Raw genomic sequence first — 19,509 nt, 5'->3', positions numbered from 1 at the left:
TGGAATTTCTCTGAATAGTTCCTGTAGTTAAACCCATTTTATTGTTTGCATGTGGTATGACTTGGGTGCATTTTTTTTAAATAACTGTTTTTTTCTGATTATAAAAATGTAGTTTTTCATTTTAGAAAGTTAAGAAAATGTAGAAAGATATATAAATAATAAGGATCCTTCATAATCACCACACTAAGAAATTCGCTGATAATATCAGTGTCCACCCTTCTCCAACCTAGAGGAGGAAGGGCAGATTGACAGGCTTAGGTGTCAGGCTGTCCGAGGCCGTCCCAACTGCAGTTCTCCAGGGGAGAGCAGTAGGAGCACCCTGTGGACACAGCTTCAGTGGGGCGTGTGTAGTTTGCAAATGAAAAGCCCTGCTCCCCTGGAAGTTCTATGAGGTCTCCTCTCACCCCACTCATGCACCTCTTTTAGCATCTCTGTGCATAAGGGGGGGGTATTACTATCTGTTGCATTTTAAAGCTATATCTGCATAAAAGCATAGTGTCAAAACCTTCTGGGCTAAATTGCTTTTCTTAGAGAATGGCCTTTTGTTGTGCTGGTCCCTTCACCCTCAGGCCCCTTAACACTGAATAGATGAGAATCATGAAAATCATAACTCCCATTGTGCTCTACTATCTTGGCTCTTCCCCATGAGTTGCCTCCCCCTGCCCAGCATTGAACTTGGAGGATAATGCCCCCAGTCATGTGTGATGGCTACTTTCTGCAATGCTTGTGGGGAATTAAGATCTTTGACAGGACATACAAGAAGAAGAACCGACATGAGGAGTGCGATAGCACTCTGGCGGCTTCCAGAGGGAATACTTGCTGAGAAGAGGGAGAGAGGTTTCTAGTTAGTTCAAATTTTTGTTCATGATATATTGTCAGATGCTGTCCCATTCGATGAGGGCAAGGACTTTGTTTCTTTCACTGCTGTATCCCCAGGCCCTAGACTGGTGCCTGACAAATTGTAGGTATTCAATACATACCAAGTAAATTATTTAGATGTTCTCAAAGATAATCAGGGACACTCGACAGTATCTTCCTCTACCAACCATTAAAAGCACCTCTCTGGACTCTTCTAACTCCCTCTATTCTATCTCCTCTGCCAACCAAGCTTGAATTAACCATCTCCTTGCTGATGACTTCTAATTTTATTACTCAGGCTCAGTTCTTTTCCTCTGTATTGTAGACTTACTTGCTATCTGTATTGGGATGACTCTAAAGGTACATAAATTAAACATCAAAAACTAAATATTCTCTCACATGCTCCACCATCTGACCCTTCATCACTGTGTCAGGAAATGGCCACACCACCTATTCAGTTTAGTCAATTGTATAATCTAGAAGCCATATTTGACTCCTAGCTTCTCTTATTCCCCACATCCAATCCGTTGTATCCTGTATATTTGAACTCCGCACATCTACTTGTGTATGGCATGTCCTTTGATCCCTACCACCATGATTCTAATCCAAGCTGGCAGTCTCTCTCACCTGGACTATTCAGTAGCATCCAACTCTTCTCCCTGCATCTTTCCCTTCCCTCTTAGCCCACTTTTCACCACAGGTAGTCACTTTTTAAAACCTGAAATCTGAGTTTTCTGTACCGCTGCTTAAATCCCCTCCACTGCCCTCTGGATAAAGACCGAAATCCTTCCCATATGCTTCTAAGATGCTCTGTCATCTGATCCATGGCAGGCAATCCAGCTGACCTTATATAACTTTCTTCTTTACTTTTTCTGCTTAAATCACCCTTGGCTTCTTACAGCTCTTTGCTTTCTCCTGCCCCAGGACTTTTGCACATACTGAAGCTCTGCCTAGAAATAGTCTCTCCCTCAATCTCATTCTATACTTTACCAACTTGAATCTTACTCATTTTGTTTTTACCTGAGATCTATTGCATATTGAAACTTGTTTGTTTCGATACACTTTTGCAAGAAAATATCCCCATACTTTAGACTTTATAGTTATTTTAAAAGTTTCTACAGAGCATATGTATTTTTGTTAGTAGTTTAAGTGTTTTTCATACTTTACTATGTATTCAAGTAAAGTTGACATTTCATTACAAGGATTAAGAACACAGAGTATATTTGCCTAGAGAAAGTACGTCCCTTCATTGGTGCAAACTAGCACTGATTTGTCAAGATTCTAGACAATGCTACTGTTAGGAAGAGGCCTCACAATTCTATATCGTAGAACAGAGGTCAGCAAACCCATGGGCCAAATCTGCCCCACCACCTTTTTTTTTTTTTTTTTCAGTAAAGCTTATTGGAACACAGCCACCTTCATTTAAGTATTACCTGTGCCTGCTTTCATGATGCAACGTGAGTAGTTGAATAATTGTTACAGAAACCGTAGGAGCCAAAAAGCCCACCCCACAGGACTTCCTGCCTTTTCTGCTTGCCAATTTAAATGCATTATAGTCATTGCAGTTTGAATCCTAGACCTATCTTCCTGGTTAAACCAGTACCTGTTGAATAAATACTCAGCCCTCAAGTTCTTCCTCTTCCCCTTCCTACTTATCTGACCAGAGATGCTGTCATGTCTCAAGTAGCCTGTGTAGTCCATTGCATGAAGAGAGAAGTAGCACCTAGTCTGCTACCATCCCTGTCCTAGTGGCTTTCTCTGTGGTCTATATCGATCCTGTTGGTCACTAATATCCTGAGCTGCTATCCACACCAGGTAGCACAGCTAGCCCCTCCTTTTCTCTCGGAATCCGTACTCTCCCGTGCTGACTTCTCTGCTGTGGCCTCTAGTGCTGCTGTTCTCCTCACTCTTCAGCCTCAACTTCCTGACTTCTGATCCCTTCTAGTTCTCTTACCTTTTCTACATTCCTTTCTAGGACATAGAGAAAGTTCTGGACCCCTTGCACTGCACAGATAGGCCCCGAGAACCAGGAATGGCACCTGAAGCCCATCTACCCAAATACCTTCTTGATCATAGGTAATTGCTGTTTTCTTCACTGCTGTGTTCTCAGGGTGCCATGTTGCTCTGGCATTATGCTGAACACAGGCCTTCTGGGAGGGGCCATGCTATAGGAAAGAAGGAGCAAATCCTCGGGCTTTGGGATTATCCCAAACCTATTGGGGTTTTTCCGTTAGTGTGCCTAGCCCCTCCTAACCTTGGTGAGGTGGCAATGGTGCACGGACCAGATACCCCAACTGGTTTATCTCTTCCTCTTCCCTTCATGCTTCATTGTGTGGTGCTGATTGTGTTCACCTCTCTCTCTCTCTCTCTCTCTCTCTCTCTCTCTCTCTCTCTCTCTCTCTCTCTCTCTCATTCTCACCCTCTCTCTCTTCTTCACCCACTTTCCCACCTGCTCTTCTCCTAAGGCATAGAAAGAGTTTTTATTTCCTTTCTCTGCCTAATCGGAATGCCTTCATGCCGTAGCCACATTCTTCCCTGTTCTATAGTTTATATTAAGACTTCATGCTCCATCCTCAGCTCCATCTTAATATTCAAAGCCAACCTTTAGATTTTCTAAGAAAACCCTTTGCCTCCCATAAAGCCTCTTGCAAATCAAAAGTCTTTTTCTTTTCAAACTATCATCTCATCATGGACTTCAAAAATCTTATTTTGAAATTCAAAGCAGCACACTAATTTCTTTGCATAGCCTATGTAGTGTCTGCCCTCTGTTGCCCTTGGGCAATAAGATCAGGTTGAGGTCTTAGCTTTCCTGACAGGAGAGCTGCCAGGGACAAATTTCAATTGCGCAGAGAAAAAAATTATAAAAGTTATATATGTTATTATCCCAAAATAAATATATATTTTTTCTGTGTGGCTTCAATTCCAATAATGCAGGCTATGGTTCTGGACAAAACCCTCATTTACCCCAATTACCAAGAGTTAGTGACTTTTTCTTGATTTCTTTCTTTGCCCTCATAGACAATAAAATGTCAAATATTGTCAATTCCATCATTTCAATATTTCTATAATTTTCCCTTTCCAGTTCCCATTAATTCACCCCATACTTCTCACCTAGATTATTTCTGTAAACTTCTAACTTGTTGCAATGCCTGAAGTCTCTCCTCCATCAGTTTCTTTCACATGTTCGTTTCTTAGATTGGGAACATGAATCTTGGAGTGATTTAAACCTGGAACCAATTCTACTTCTGCATTTTCTTGTTTGTGAATTTGAGCAAGTTGTTAAGCCTCTGTTTCCTCAACCTTAGAAGGCTGTGTCCTGAGGATGAGATAAGGTAATATATGCAGCGTGCTTAGCGCAGTGTCTGACGGATGCAGAGCAGGTGCAGACGATTGTCATTATTATTATTATTGTTGTTGTTGTTATTATTCTGCTCAAAGGTTAAAATATTTCATGAGGTTCATGGGTGGCAGGGTAGGCTTCAGGAAAGAGCATGAGACAGGTCTGAAGGCAGGAAGGCACCGACCAGTAAGTAAGCAGCGAAACGGGAGAAGATTCAGAAAGGTAGGAGAGAAATGTTGGGGAGGTTGGTGACAGAAAGCTTAGGATGATATTAATTTCTCATGATAAGAATTTGTATTCTATTTCATAAGCATTGAAAGGGTTTTTGCTTTATACCAACAGCAAAGTTCTGTATGTACTGTGAGCACACAGGTGAATATATGCATTCTAAAAATAAACATAAAAACAGATGTTTAAAAAGTAGCAAAAACTAACAGAAGGGAGAAAGAGAGGGAAAAAAAAAATATTTCAGGACCAGAAAGAAAGAGAAGTAAATTACCACTATAAGAAGATTTAGAAAAACCCAAGGATCAAATCTTAAGGATGAATTTCATGGGAAGCAAATTTGCTTAAGCAAAATGACAACAAATTAACTCACATACCTTGAAAAAAGCATCCTATAACCACCGTCCCCCAACAAATATGCCAAGTAGAGGAATAAGACATACAGTTAGGGAGATAAGTAACTGAATCCATTTATCTTCAGAAGCAAAAGACTCCAAGTGAAGCCAGGTGCGTTGACAGCCATGTTGGGAAGAATTCATGATTCAGCTGATCAGGTGACTAATTGCCAAGCTCCTAGCAGGAAGAAACCATGCCTTATTTATTGCATTACCTCCATCACTAACACATCACTGGCCTTCAGTACATTTATTGAACTAAACTAAACTAAATGCCTGAGAGTTGGAAAATGTGAACTCTGGCCATGGCATTGGATTGACTTTTGCCACCCTTCCCAAGGAGCTCTATATTACCTTCCCTCAGCTACACATTACTTGGCCTGTAGAACTGGTTGAGTCAAGTCTTGCTTAATTTTACATTGTGACTGAGGAAAGTTGTATTTATCCCCCCCACCCCCGTTTTTGCCCTTCAGTGGGAAGATAATTTATTTATCATGACTTCAACTAAACTCAAGGATCCAATTGTTTGTTTCTACCTAGGTTCTCAGGAGCTGCACAGAATGAGGCAGTAATTAGACCACTTTTTTGTTCCAGAAAGACAATATTCAAAGTGCGATCCCTATTGAGTCCATTCTTTTACCTACTAGGTCCTTCCTCAAAGACCATGATATGTTCTGCAAGGAGTTCAGAATTACTAATAATAAACGGGGAAAAGGAACACGGTTAAGAATGCTAGGGTCATGGATTAATTAAAAAAAACAAAAAACTTGAAATGATGTTCTGTATCCTTTACCCTATATCCTTCAGGCTCGTAATTATGGTCTTCAGTGTACAAAAAAATAGGACTTTAACTCCCCATGGATAAGCATTCTTTGAACCTTTATGGTGCACTTGAATTATAGCTATTAATAGTGAGATCATGGAAGAATGAGTAAGACATTCCTACTCATTAAAGTTCTCCCAAATGATACTTTCAAAACTTTAAGTCCCTTAAGTAGCTGTAACTTTCCATTATTAATGAAGAAAGTTTTCTTATTTTAAAATTTCTAGGGGCCTTAAAATACATTTACCCTAAAAAAGGTCAATCTATTTGTTATAAATTATCCAGTATATTTTTTTCTTTCCTTTTCTTCCCTCCGTCCTATCATTGAAGTGAAAGCAGGGTGAGTAGTGTCCTATTGTTTATTGCTAGGCCTCTCTAGGCATTTACATGAAAATCAGTTAGGTACTCAAAAAGTCCAAAGATGTAAAAAAGGCAGATGCTATTATTATTGACATTTTTATTATTGCTATTACTCTGCTAATTTCCATTTCACCTGTTAAATTTACATTCCCAGTCAGTGGCTCCATCCTGCTTTAAAAAAGTCACCATTTTTTTGGTCAATGTTTGCTTTTCAAATATCAGATACATAACAAAATTCCCCCCTAAATTTAGATTAAAACAGAAATAAAATAGTAAAAGGAAAGTGAGGAGAAGGGGGAATCTGCTCCTTGAAGAGTTATCAAACACTGTTTTGGACATCTGTGTCCCAGAACAACTCTGATTACCTCCATCTTTCACAAATCAAATTTCTTTCTTTCCTTCTTTCTTTCCTTCTCTCTCTCTCTCTCTCTCTCTCTCTCTCTCTCTCTCTCTCTCTCTCTCTCTCTCTCTCTCTCTCTCTCTCTCTCTTTTCCTTGTGATGAGAACTTTTAAAACTCACTCTCTCAGCAACTTTCAAATATATAATAGTCCCCTGGCTGGACATTACATCCCCATGACTTAACTTATTTTATCATTGGAAGTTTGTACCTTTTGACTCCCCTTCACTTATTTCTCCTGCTCCCCATGCCTTAGCTCTGGCAATCGTCGGTCTGTTCTTTGTATCTCTGAGTTTGGGTATTTGGGTTTTGGTGGTTTGTTTTTGTTTTTTCTTTAGATTCCACATATAAGTGAGATCATAAGTTGTCTTTCTCTGTCTGGTGTATTTCACTTAGTACAATGCCCTCAAGGTCCATTCATGTTTTCACATGTTTTCTTAGTTTGAAAAGCAGCTGCATAATTTTATAATTCAGTTTCAAAATCTGCAAGAGTTTCCTCAAAACGCTGAATGTGATGTTTATTTGTTTGCTTGTTTTTAAGAGAAGGAAAATCCACATTTAAAAAAAAAATTCTAATCTGCTCTGGTCTTAAAAGAGCCCCAGCTCAATTTGCTTTTTCCCACGCAGCTGAAATGCTTGAGGGTTGCAGTGAAAAAAAGATTGAAATGAACTGAGAGTGGTGTTGATTGTAAAGGAGAACTTTCCAATTTTACTTTTATTCAAATCCTTGATGGATGAGGCTGCAGCACAACCTGGAAAGGGGAGCAGGGGAGGTTGGCCACGGTGCAGGCTGAGGACTCCTGTAGGGGAACAGAGGGAAAATCAGAGACCAAGCCAAATCCACGTGTCTTCTATCCACCGTTTCCCGGGAGGCTTACAAATATAACACACGTGAGAAAAGTAATTCAGTAGCTATAAATGCCATCATAAAAGGTTTCCAATGGGAATAGGCAATAAGCCCATTACAAATAAATCACAACAGCGATTCTTGACGGTGGAAAACATTACAAAGAACTCTCAAGATGGCAAGACATTTCCACCAATAGGTGCGTTCTAAGAATAGTAGACAGGGGTGGGACACTACCAACAATAAATGATTTCCAAAGGAAATTCCAATTATTAGAAAAAAGCCAACAAAAGATGTGGAGATGGCTTGAGTTCAAGCATACAGGCCTCCATCTCTCTCCACTGGCTTCATTTAACAAGAAGATTCCTTTTTTAAAAAAAAAAAAATTCCCCATTATGAGTAGTTCCCATGCTTTAGTATAGTCCAATGATTTACCTGTTTTTCCTAAATGAAAAGGGGGCTTTGTTCTTGAAGAAAAGAATGGGAATTGTAAACAATTCCTACCATTACTGTGTCTAGACAGGATCATATTTCTATATATTGAAGAACCGTCTATAGCGTTTACAAATGAAGCCAGCTGGTGGCCATAAATACTAGTCCCTTAAGAAATGCAGATGCGTCGATGGCCCACTGAGAGTCAGACATTGGGGATTTGGAGTCAAACATGACATGGGCCTTTCCATCAATGGTTATGCTTGAGTGGCGCAGAAGTACAAAATCAGCAAGATCACAGAACAGACCATGCCAAACAATTAAATTAGTTCTGTAGTTCTTAATGCCAGCTGACTATTAGAATCGCTGTTAGCACTAAGAGTGCTGGAAAAAAAAAAAAAAAAAAAAAACTAACAGCGCTCTGTTCCACCCCACTCCTGCCCCAACTTATTATTTAAGTTTCCTAGGTAATTCTAATGTGCAGTTAGGTTTGAGAACACTGGCCTTGGTGCTGTGCTTTCTGGGGCAGCCCAGAGCCTGGATACTTATAAGCTCCCTTTTAAACAAAGGGTAATTTGAGTTGGATTCATTTAGTTAAAGAATTCAGTTAAATATAGATCTCCCTGAAGGAAACATATTTTGAGTGGTCATTAGTCACACTTTAGTGCAGCCCTGTTCAATAAATGGAACTTTCTCTGATGATGGAAATGTTCTATATATAGTGTGTTGGCTGATTTGGTAGCCCACTAGCCATCTATTGCTATTGAGCACTTGAAATGGGGCTAGAAAAACGGAAAAGGTTAATTTTTAATTGTATCATATGTTAACTAATTTAAATTTAACTAGCTACATGTAGCTAGTGGCTCCTCTATTATAGATCAGTGCAGTTCTGGTATGAATGACTGATGAGTAAAAGGATAGTGGATATGATACTGGAAAGGGGTGAGAGGGAGCCCTGAGAATGGAAAGATGAGAGAGAATGTGGTTAGGGGGTCACCGTGAAAACTCGTTCCTTTGGAGGAGTAGGAGGAGATGCTGTGGAAAAATGTGGCTTTAGGAATGCCTGTCTTTCTCTGTGTCACCCTCAAATAATGCTGAAAAGGAATTTCTCAGGAGGTGACTCTGGCTATCATGTCTTACTTCTGTTCTACAGACCAGCTCCCATACAAATAGAAAGGCTCACAGAAGCCCTTTCAGCCATACCTCTTACTAGATAGACAGCAAAGGGTAATGGAAAGAGTAAATAAAGCATCTGGAACCAGACGACCTGGCTCTGCATCTTACGCAGTAATTTAATTACAGTTTCAAAATTATATTCAATATTCTTTAAAAAAAAATCTTCAGTCACATTCTCAAATGAGTTACCTCTAGATGTAAAGCAATGACTTCAATTTTGAATATACTGTGAACTGTCCAAAAAGTCTGGAAACAAACAAACAAACAAAAAACGTGTTGTACTTTTTCCAGATTAACAACTGAGACTAATAGGGAAAATATAAAATGAGAATAATTTTTTAATGAAAATCTAGAAGAATCTATTTCAAACATGAAGGTAGAGAAAATCTTAATCAATATTGGAAATTCAGCATTGTCTAACAATTGCAAAATTAAGAGCTTTTATATAGCAAAACTGTTACAGATAAAATCATAAGGTAATAACAATGATGGGAAAATATTTGTATTGTGGGTGTTAAACAATTAATATATATGCCATACAGAGAACTATTAAAAGTTTACAAGAAAATGACAGACAGCCCAACAGAATATCCAATAGCATAGCCCAGGAATAAATAAATCACAGAGGAATTAATCTAAATGGGCAAGAAATACTTGAAAGAAATGCTTATTTGATAAAAAAAAGAAATGATCAAAAAAGCAGAAAGATAACACTTTGTACCCATCAGACTAGTAAAATCTAACAAGGGTTCTAAAACCTATTGTTGGCAGAATGAAGGGAAAGACTACTTTCATATATTTTCAGTGGAAATATGATGTATTACAACCCTTTGGAAGGCAATCTGGCAGGATACACTAAAATTAAAAATAAATACATCCTTTGACCTAGCCATCCTTCTCTGGGACTCTGTCCCATTGAAATAGAAGTACCAACATGTAGGAACAGATGTGTAAAACTGTCTGTTGCAACTATGTTTTAGTGACACAAAAAAAAGGCCACTAAGCGAAATAAGTCAGACAGAAAAAGTAGGCAACTATATGATTTCACTGATATGTGGTATATAAACCAAAAACAGCAAAAGAACAAGACAAGCAAATGAAAAACAAAAACTCATAGACACAGACAATAGTTTAGTGGTTACTAGAGGATAAGGGGGAAGAGGATGGTAGATGAGGGTAAAGGGGATCAAATATATGGTGATGGAAGGTGAACTGACTCTAGGTGGTGAACACACAATGTGATTTATGGAGTATGTAATACAGAATTGTACACCTGAAATTTATGTAACTTTACTAACAATTGTCACCCCAATAAATTTTAATTTAAAAAAGGCAAAATATTAACAGCAATTAACAGAAGAGTGAATATAAGAAATTATAGAACAGTTTTTCTTGATCATGAACACTTGTTCATAAAATTTTATTCAGCCATTAAAAAATTATTGCTATACTAGTTTACTTGGAGATATTCCCATGAGATACTGTAAAAATTAAAAAAATAAATAAAACCATGTAAAATGTGCTTAATATGATTTCATTTTTGGAAAACAACAATTTTTAGAAAACCTCTGCATTTATGTGTTTATATTATATGAGAGAGGAAAGGAAAGGTCAATTTTTCAGTTCACCCTTCTAGTGCAATAGTTTAGTATAAATGGGAACTTTTTTAGACATTACAGATCAGCAGGGAATCAATGAATATTTAATACAGAGTTCTGAGACAATTAATTATAGGAAAAAATGAAATTAGATCTATAGTGCACATCAAATACTAATAAAATACTGGGAAACATCAAGACCAATTTTGTTTATTTAATAAAAATTGTATTGCATGAACATGGAAAAATTGTTATGATATTAGGGGAACTTTTCTTTTTTAAAAACATAAAAACAATTTATAAAGAAAATATATGAATAAAAATTGCTATTTTTAATTATAGAAATTCCTATCCATCTAGAGTGGAGGAAAATAGGCCAGAGATTGGGGAAAGATTTGCAACTTTTCCATCAGATGTAAGAAAATTACTAAATGTTAATGGAAACTAACACCAACAGAAAAATAGGTAAAGGATTTATATTAATTAAGGCAATGCTGCTAGCTTCTCTAACAAATAAACTTCCAAATTTCATTGGATTCACCCAAAATTTAAATTCCCGTTCGTATAACAGTCCAAAGATGAGTATTCCAGTTGATGGTCAGGTTTCCTCCACGTGGTGACTCAGGGAGCCAGAGTCCTTGCAACTTGTAAACCTCTCTATCTCTTAGGGTTACAGACAGAAGGGGAAAACAGAATAGAGAAAGTACACTCACTTTTCATCCACCTTGGTCTTGGTGTAACGTCATTTCTGCTCATATTTTATTGGTAAGAGCAAGTCATATATCCAATCTAGATTCCAGAGGTCTCTGGAAATATAATTTCTAGCTGATATCAGCAAGAAAACTTACCAGCAATGGGTCCACAAAATCTTAAGGGAGCATGAATATGTGGCAGCACTGTCTACCACAGATTATGAACTGGAACATAAGAGAAGAAAGTGGAAAGGTCTAGAAACAAATGAAAGAAACTTAACCTTAGCATTCGTCAAGGAATTACTAATTAAAGCAACAATTAAAAACAGAATTTTCCATCAAATATGGCTATATTTTGATAAATAAATCACCTGAGAATATAGAAATAGCAAGGTTGCATGGAACCATTTTTTTTTTTTTAACCATTTTGTTGACAGCTGAAAATGATAGAACCACTTTGGAAAGTAGCTTAACTATCAAGTAAAAATGAAGATTCCATTTCCTATGGCACAGTAGTTCCACATTTCAATGGACTTCCTCACATTTGCACAAGTGGACAGTTTGAATATCTTAGAAGATGTTTACTTGCAGGACTGTTTGTAGTGTCGAAAATGTAGGGAAATTCAGTAGGAAACTAGATATATTAATGGTGCTCTCTTCATTCAATATAAGTTAAGCTACATTAAATTAATTAAACGAATAGCTATGTAGATTAATGTGGATAAAATAAAAAATATAAAGCTGAGAAGATCAAATTGCAAAAGAGTATGTTTGGCATGCCACCATTTATTCAAAATTTAAATATAAAAATCAATAGTACATATTGTTTGTGGAGACATAGAAATGCACTAAATGTATAAAAACATTCATAGATGTAAAATTTCCAACTTTAAGATAGTTGTTACCTTAGGCAAGTGTGCTGGGAAAAGGAATGTGGGCGGAGGAAATTTTAGTTTACAGATCTGAAATAAATATGGCAAAATATTAACGTTGAGTGTCAGCGTCGGGTACATATATGTTATATTATTTTCTATGTTCTCTGTATTTGCAATTTAAATTATAACATTTTCAAAATTAAAAATTTACTTGTAGTTCATGAAATAAAAAGTTTGTCATCAGTCCAGGGCAGACTTTTGAAAAAGAGTTGGTAGGCCAAATTCTGGCAATCCAAAATCAAGTTATAAAATGCCCGATATCTTTAGAGGCTGTTACAGGTAATTGAAAACAATTCAACATTATTTTGTAATGGAGAGTATTTGATATTTATTGTTTTTAAATAACATACTCTTCTAAATTATACTACATCGTAGAACAAATTACACTAATCTACCAAAATATGCCTGTACTTAAAAGTTTATAAACAAGAAACTGTTCTTTGCCAAGAAAATCTGAGAACAGAAATTTGTTCTTTTAAAATACAGGACTATGAATAAAAATAAGTGAAATAACTACTACCATATGTGAACACAATGATTCATATCTATACTGCCATTTTCATCTCTAAATATATTTGATTAAATCTCTGCAGTCTTTGCAAAAATATGAGGAAACAACTCTTATTCTTACAAGGAAAATTCACATAACTAACTAAATGACTTAAGCAACAACTAATAAATGCTGAAATTGATATTAGAATCCACATTTATCTTCTTTCTACCTCTATTAAACACGGAGCTGCCCTCTCTTGCTTTCCTTATCCCTAACATAGAGAAGGATTTCATGAGAAAATTGTTGAAAAAGCACATCACAGTTTTTGAAGGTGGGCAAATTGTCTTTGTTCTTTTTGACCAATTTATATGATTGTTCTTATTAAAGTCTTTATTAAAGTCTTTATTTATTCCTATTAAAGTCTTTATGAGCCCATAGAGATGGGCTCATTTCAATCTAATTGTTAAACAAGAAAGATGAATACATCAAAGACACTAGCTTGTTACTGAAATGTTGTACTCAAGCTATTTTGTGGGACTGTGAAATTGCCGAGTCAACATCCCTTCTTCAATATTAATAGAAGTATAATAAAAATTTTAAAAAGAATTGTTATAAAATGCTAGGTAGAAAATACTTCCTCATAAGACTTTAAATGATACAGCTGTATTCTCTCCTGTTTAGTGGGCTGAGAAAACCCACCTCCATCTTGGTATCCTTCATGTCCAAGAATGTTTGGTCTTGGAAATAGTGTCCTGTTCTTCCATGAAGCACATCTGTCAAGGATAATAGGTAATGGAGAAAATTTTTAATTTAGAAAAAGTTATGATCAATAAAATATGACAGAGCAGTAGAAGGATTGTTATGAGAAAGCTGAAGATACCAATGTAAGGGTGATTTTATACTTGAAAATTGCCGTATCTGAAAAGAGACCAGGAGTCACTACCTCTTCATGAATTCATAGTTTCATGTAAATAGTAATATGGTAAACTTTGCACAATATGAGATTAAACAAATGTAAATGTTTCTGTATTACAAGACTTCTCAGAGCCTTTATTTTGTTAATCTGATTTACTATTGTTCAAAAGAGGTGTTTACTCTACATGACTGTGTGGGCCTCTGTTGTATTCGGACTCTGTTACTCAGTTTCCAGGAACATACACTGAGGACTGCTGCCTCTGAAAAATATGTCTTTGAAAGTCCTGTCTTGCTTTTTATTCAGTACACATTTGTTTATTGGATTCCTGCTATGTGCCTATGTATGGTGGAGGCCAGATACTTCGTGAGGTTCAAAGGCTAGTTGGAAAAGCAGATATGCAAACACATTTTTATACAGTAGGCTTAGTTCAAGGTTGGCTCTGGGTTAGAAAGATACTAGAAAATAAGGAAGAACAAACTTTGCATATCAGTACAGTGGGGAGTAAAGCATCCCAACTGCCAGTAATTAGAGAAGCAAAATTTAAGACTACTCCCACACCAAACTGAGAAGTAGGAAATTCACTGACCTTTAGTATCCACTGTGACACTGACCCCAGGAAGGAACCTTGATTTACTTTTTCTTTTCAGCGATATATTCAAAAGATCTAGGATAAACACTCAAATGTTTGTTGATTTAATCACTGAATTAATGTTTTTCCCCCACCTTAAGCCTACATCCCTTCAACAACTCACCGAAAATTTTCCCTGGAGCTTGTGACTCTAATTCTTTATCTTCAAACTCACTCCTTTTACTCCAGGCTGGACATCTCCTAAAGCTCTGTTCTTTCTATCTGTAGTTGAAGACCTCTTTGTGAACCAGTTGTAAGATGACTTCCTTTACTTTCTCCAGAAATTTGTTTTCTTGTCTTAGCTTTCAAAGCCAGACTTTTTCTGTCTTCCAGGGATTCAGTTACTATATCTGATGTAGAGATTCTTACTAATGTGCTAACAGGAGTGTGTTAGTTTTAGACCTCTAAGACACAATTAAGAGTGCAAGAGAGCTTGGGGGAAAATGCTTATGAAAGTTAAAGGGAAGGGAATAGGAGAGAGCAAGAGAGCCTCATTCCGCAATGCAGGTCCCACATCTGTGAACAGGACTGTGAAGGAAGCAGCACTAGGAAGGAAGAATCTCAGACTTTAGCAGAGTTCTGAGAAGATTTCAGCCAGCGCAGAAGAGATTCCTTGAGACAAAGTTAGTAATTACAGGAGACTGAGTCAGGTAGGAATGGCTGGCTCTAATGCCCTGTAGTGCTCAGCCTTTGGCTGGGAGGAGACAGGGTAGTTAGTCTTCAAGGGAACATGGGATGAATGCAGTGGGGGAATAGCAGCTGGAGCCCTTGGTCAATATGCTCCCCACAGAGAATCTGAGTGGTCCGTTATTATGATGGCCACAGGGAAAGAATTTAGAAGTACCCCTTTAGTGTTTCTCTTCCTGCCCTGGTAACAAATGGGCATTTTCTAAGTGCTCTCTGGAAACAAAGCTCTGCTCTTGTTTACCCTCATGCTTCCCAGGCTTTTTCTTGTCTTGGCACACTTAGAAAATGGGAATACATCAATAGCACATTGTGGTAAATAGACAGAGGGTGAGGGGATTCAGAAATCCAGAGGACTGATAGAATCAATATCTCGAACTCTCTTAACCCATTTGAAGCACAGCGGAGGGAAGTTGTGATCCAACCCATTAGGTATTTTGCAGATGTTTCTTTCTCTATGCAGTGATTCTCAGCCCTGGCTATGCAGTAGAATCACCCAGAAAGTTTTCAAAAATAATGAATGACCCGATCCCACCCTAGACTAGTCAAAATCTCGGGGGTGGATTCCAGACACTGGTACATTGATTTTTATGTGCAGTCAAAGTAGAGAACCACTGTTCTGGGGCCTTCTACAATGACAGTCCAATGGAAAAGAGATCTTTTGACAGGCAGGTCCTTAAAGCACACACCCTTGACTTTAAATAGAGATGGCTGTGACAAGAGTGATAATGAAAGTACTAGGAGAGTTATGGCTTTCACTAGACTTTTTCCTATTCCTCTTGGCTTTCTAGGAGCTGGGAGGCATGTACAGGGCTGAGTTTCATAGCTGTGCCATCATAGCCCATCTCTCATCTAGTGTTTTGGTACTGAGTTTAGATGGGAAAGCAAAAGACCCAGAAAAGCCAACGTGGTACTAAAGAAGTCTTGTGTTGTTTTGAATTTTTACACCACAGAAACTGGCAAACACTACAAATCATGACTTATTTTTTTCCCACAGAGTTGGTTTAACAGCACACCACCGTTTTCAAGTATCTTTTAAGTTTTACATTTCTCCTTCCAATTATGTTTCTTTTTTAATGTTGTTTTATTTGTTTGTCACAGATACCTGGTTATTTTTGCTGATTATAACACACTAATGTGGGTTTACGTGCATTTCCTATAAATAATCAGCATGACCAGATTCGGGTTTATAATTTTAAAGACTACTTCAATGGTGTTATGTTCTTCTATAAGGAAGTGTTTCTCCTTTTTGTGATGTTAACAACCACTGATGCTCAAGACCTCAATCCATTAATTTATTATGGGTTACAATATAATTCTTATTTTCATTGCTTAACTGGAACATATCTATAAAGAGAAAAACTGCCCTTACCTATGATGCACAGTGACACCAATTTTATAGGAAAAGCAGGATACATGTTTGATTCTTTTCTTTTTTTTTTAATCATATCTCAAAGTAATCAATCAGTTCCACAGTCTCCTCTAATGGTAACCACTAGCTTTTTTAGTTTTTCCAGTGTTACTAGTCATGGATATGACCATATGTAATGTGTTTTAATCCAGTGTAGCTTTTATCTTTATAGATGTCCCATCTTTAATTGGTTGGACCACTTTAGGTTGGATCCTGAGTCCTTTTGATCCAATTCTAAACCTAGTCTTTGAGAGGTTCATTGTCATCTGATATGGTAACATGTTCCAGGCTCATCTTATACACTTCTTGCCCCAGTCCTAGGAATCATACATGTCTCTGATATATGTTCCTTTTTATGGGAAATAACATTTAGGGACCACACTCCAGGCTTTGGGAGTACTACTGATGCTCCTGATCATTTCTAAGCCTTTTCAGTGGACAAAGCTACAAAAATATAAATTAATTATGGTACCTCCAATACATACGTAGAACTGTATGGTTTTTATATATCCTCAATTGTCTTTAAATTTCTCTTTTCTCCAATACCAAGAATTGTGGTTTTCAAGGATATTGGGGATGCTAAAATTTGAATGTCACGTAATTGCTCATTTGATTTAATACGCACGACTCACAGAACACTTTAGAATAATCGCATCATCACCACTAACAATATAATTAATGAAAGAACTAAACATTTTAGCAGTTCTATCCCTTGATATTCCGCTAACTACATGAATTCTTGTATTTTTAAATAATTTGAAATAATTGTACTTGGTATAGTTTTAGCAGTAATATGTACAAAATAATGAGGTGTGATAAAGAAATACGGTGAATGTTTAAATAAAAAAAAATTATTACAATAAAAGACACATTGCCTTAATCCTCCTCAAAATACTCCCCCTCACTTCAAACACAATTATCCCATTGTTTTTGCCACTTTCTGAAGCAGCTCTGAGAGTCTCTTTCGTGAATGTCTTTAGTTGCACTGTCGTGGCTGCTTCGATGTCCTGAATCAATTCAAAATGTTTACCTTTCATGGTCATTTTGACTTTGGAGAAGAGTCCGAAGTCACACGGTGCCAGATCCAGTGAATAAGGTGGATGAGGACACACTTTAACATTTTTGTTTGACAGAAATTGCCATACCAGAAGCGATGTGTGATACAGAGCCTTGTCAATATAGAGGATGAAACATTTTGCCCATTTCATGTTAATGTGCGGTTTGTGGTCTATGATTTACAACACACTTTAAAACACACTTTCTCTTAGTCGTCCCTCACATTTGACTGACTGCACAGGACAAGTTGAAACTTGTCACACACTGTGACTAAGATTTGCGCCCCACTTCCTGTATTGAAGATTCCTGCATGGAACTTGGCAGCAGCAGTCACCGTATATTTTGATCACACGTTGTAGATTAATTTGTTTTTTAATTATATTTCATAGTTTTTTAATTTAAATCTTGTTATATAATTATGTAAAATACATATATGCTTCAAAATACAAATCTACACAGAAAATACACATTCTAAGAAATCTAGCTCCTGTCACCATCCCTTCTATCCTCCTTCTTTCTCTCTCTCTTTATTTATGGTAACCATTTAAAATCATTAAGGTTATTCTTCCATTTTTCTTATTTCATATAAGACATGCATATATAGCTGTAGTCTCTTCTGTCTTCGATAGATAAACAATAACATTCGATATATACTTTGCTTTTTTAATTTAATTATTGGAGATTATGCCATAGATTATATATATATATACACACACACACTCACATATATATACATATATATATACAGACACATATATATACACATATATATACATATATACGTATGTATATATGTATATATATATGTGTCTATATATATATATATATATATATATATATATATATATATTCTTCATTCCTTTATATATGCGTAATATTCCATTGTGTTCTATACTTTTTCCAACCAGTCCCTTTTGATGGAAATTTGAAATGTTTCTAGGTTTTTACTATAACAACAGCCCAGAAAAAATTGACTTGATCATGCAGTAATTTTACATTTTGGGCAGAGTAGCCGTTGTATAAGTGCCCAGAAGCAGAGTTACTGATTTAAATGATTTATGCTATGTAATCTTAGGCATTGCCAAGTTCTCCTACATTGTGCTTGTGTCGTTTTGCACTCTCACCGGAAGTGTATGAGAGTTGCTGTTTCCCCATAGCCCCTCCAGTCATCTAGATTGCCAAACATGTGGGATTTCTTTCTAGTGTAACAAATGAGAACTTATAGCTCAATATCGTTTTAATTCTCATGTCTCTTATTATGAAAAAGTGCATGTGTGTTTTTATATAGTTAAGAACCATTTCCATTTCTTTTTCTGTAAACTGTTCATATTACAAGTCCATTAGTCTACAACATCTGTCTTTTTCTTCTCTATTTTTAGAAGCACTTGATATATTTGTAAACTTTTCTCTGTTGTATGAATGGAGCAAAATGGGATTCAGAGATATGGAGAAATAGGAACCAAATTATAATTTGTGGATGATGAATAAAGCCCAGGACAGCTCTTTCAGTGTGGCTGTGGACTTCCATCTGACCACTTCCCAACCTAGCAACAAAGAAATACTGAATTCTTATCATGTGTCATTCTCTGAGTCCTAGCGAGGTCACTGATGCTTTATTTACATGATACAAGATGTAAAGTACTTAAGACTTGATTCTTATTTGTATTCTTCTTCTTATTATTATTATTTTATATCTGCTAGCTGGACTATACAAGGCATTTCTTCTCAACCTTTTCAAATCATGGCTCAAACAGACTATTATAAAATTTACACCGAGGTAAGCTGCAGGTAATTTGGGGGATGTGTATATGGGGCTTGCTGAAATTATCTTTATACTACTTCATTAGCATAAAAGCCAAATTATTAGAAATGATATTAACTGTTGAGTCTGTATACAATTTCAAAATTAAAATTTCCAAATTGGCTAATGTGACTTAAGCTTGCCTTCATGAACATAACTTTTTAGTCAGTTTGAAATAGTGACATAGAATTCCTGATCTTCAACAAAGACATACTTTGTTGACAAAATGAAGTGACAAAAAATTATGATCCCTGGTTTTACCCCTCCAAAAATGGATAGAAGTAGAATTTTATTAGAGAAACTAATGCTTCTTTTCCTTCTTTCATTGATCAGAGTTATGAGCATTTGTTATGCTTAGTGAACACCCAGGTCTGACTGGTGCCGCTCCTGCCTGCGGACCTGGCCATGCCTCAGACCAGATAACCTTGGTGTACAGGCCTT

The sequence above is a fragment of the Rhinolophus sinicus genome, chromosome 2 (assembly GCF_057876585.1).
Source record: "Rhinolophus sinicus isolate RSI-liver-muscle chromosome 2, RSI-T2T, whole genome shotgun sequence".
Classification (NCBI taxonomy): Eukaryota; Metazoa; Chordata; class Mammalia; order Chiroptera; family Rhinolophidae; genus Rhinolophus; species Rhinolophus sinicus.
The sequence above is the reverse complement of the archived record's forward strand: the minus strand, read 5'-3'. Positions refer to the sequence as shown.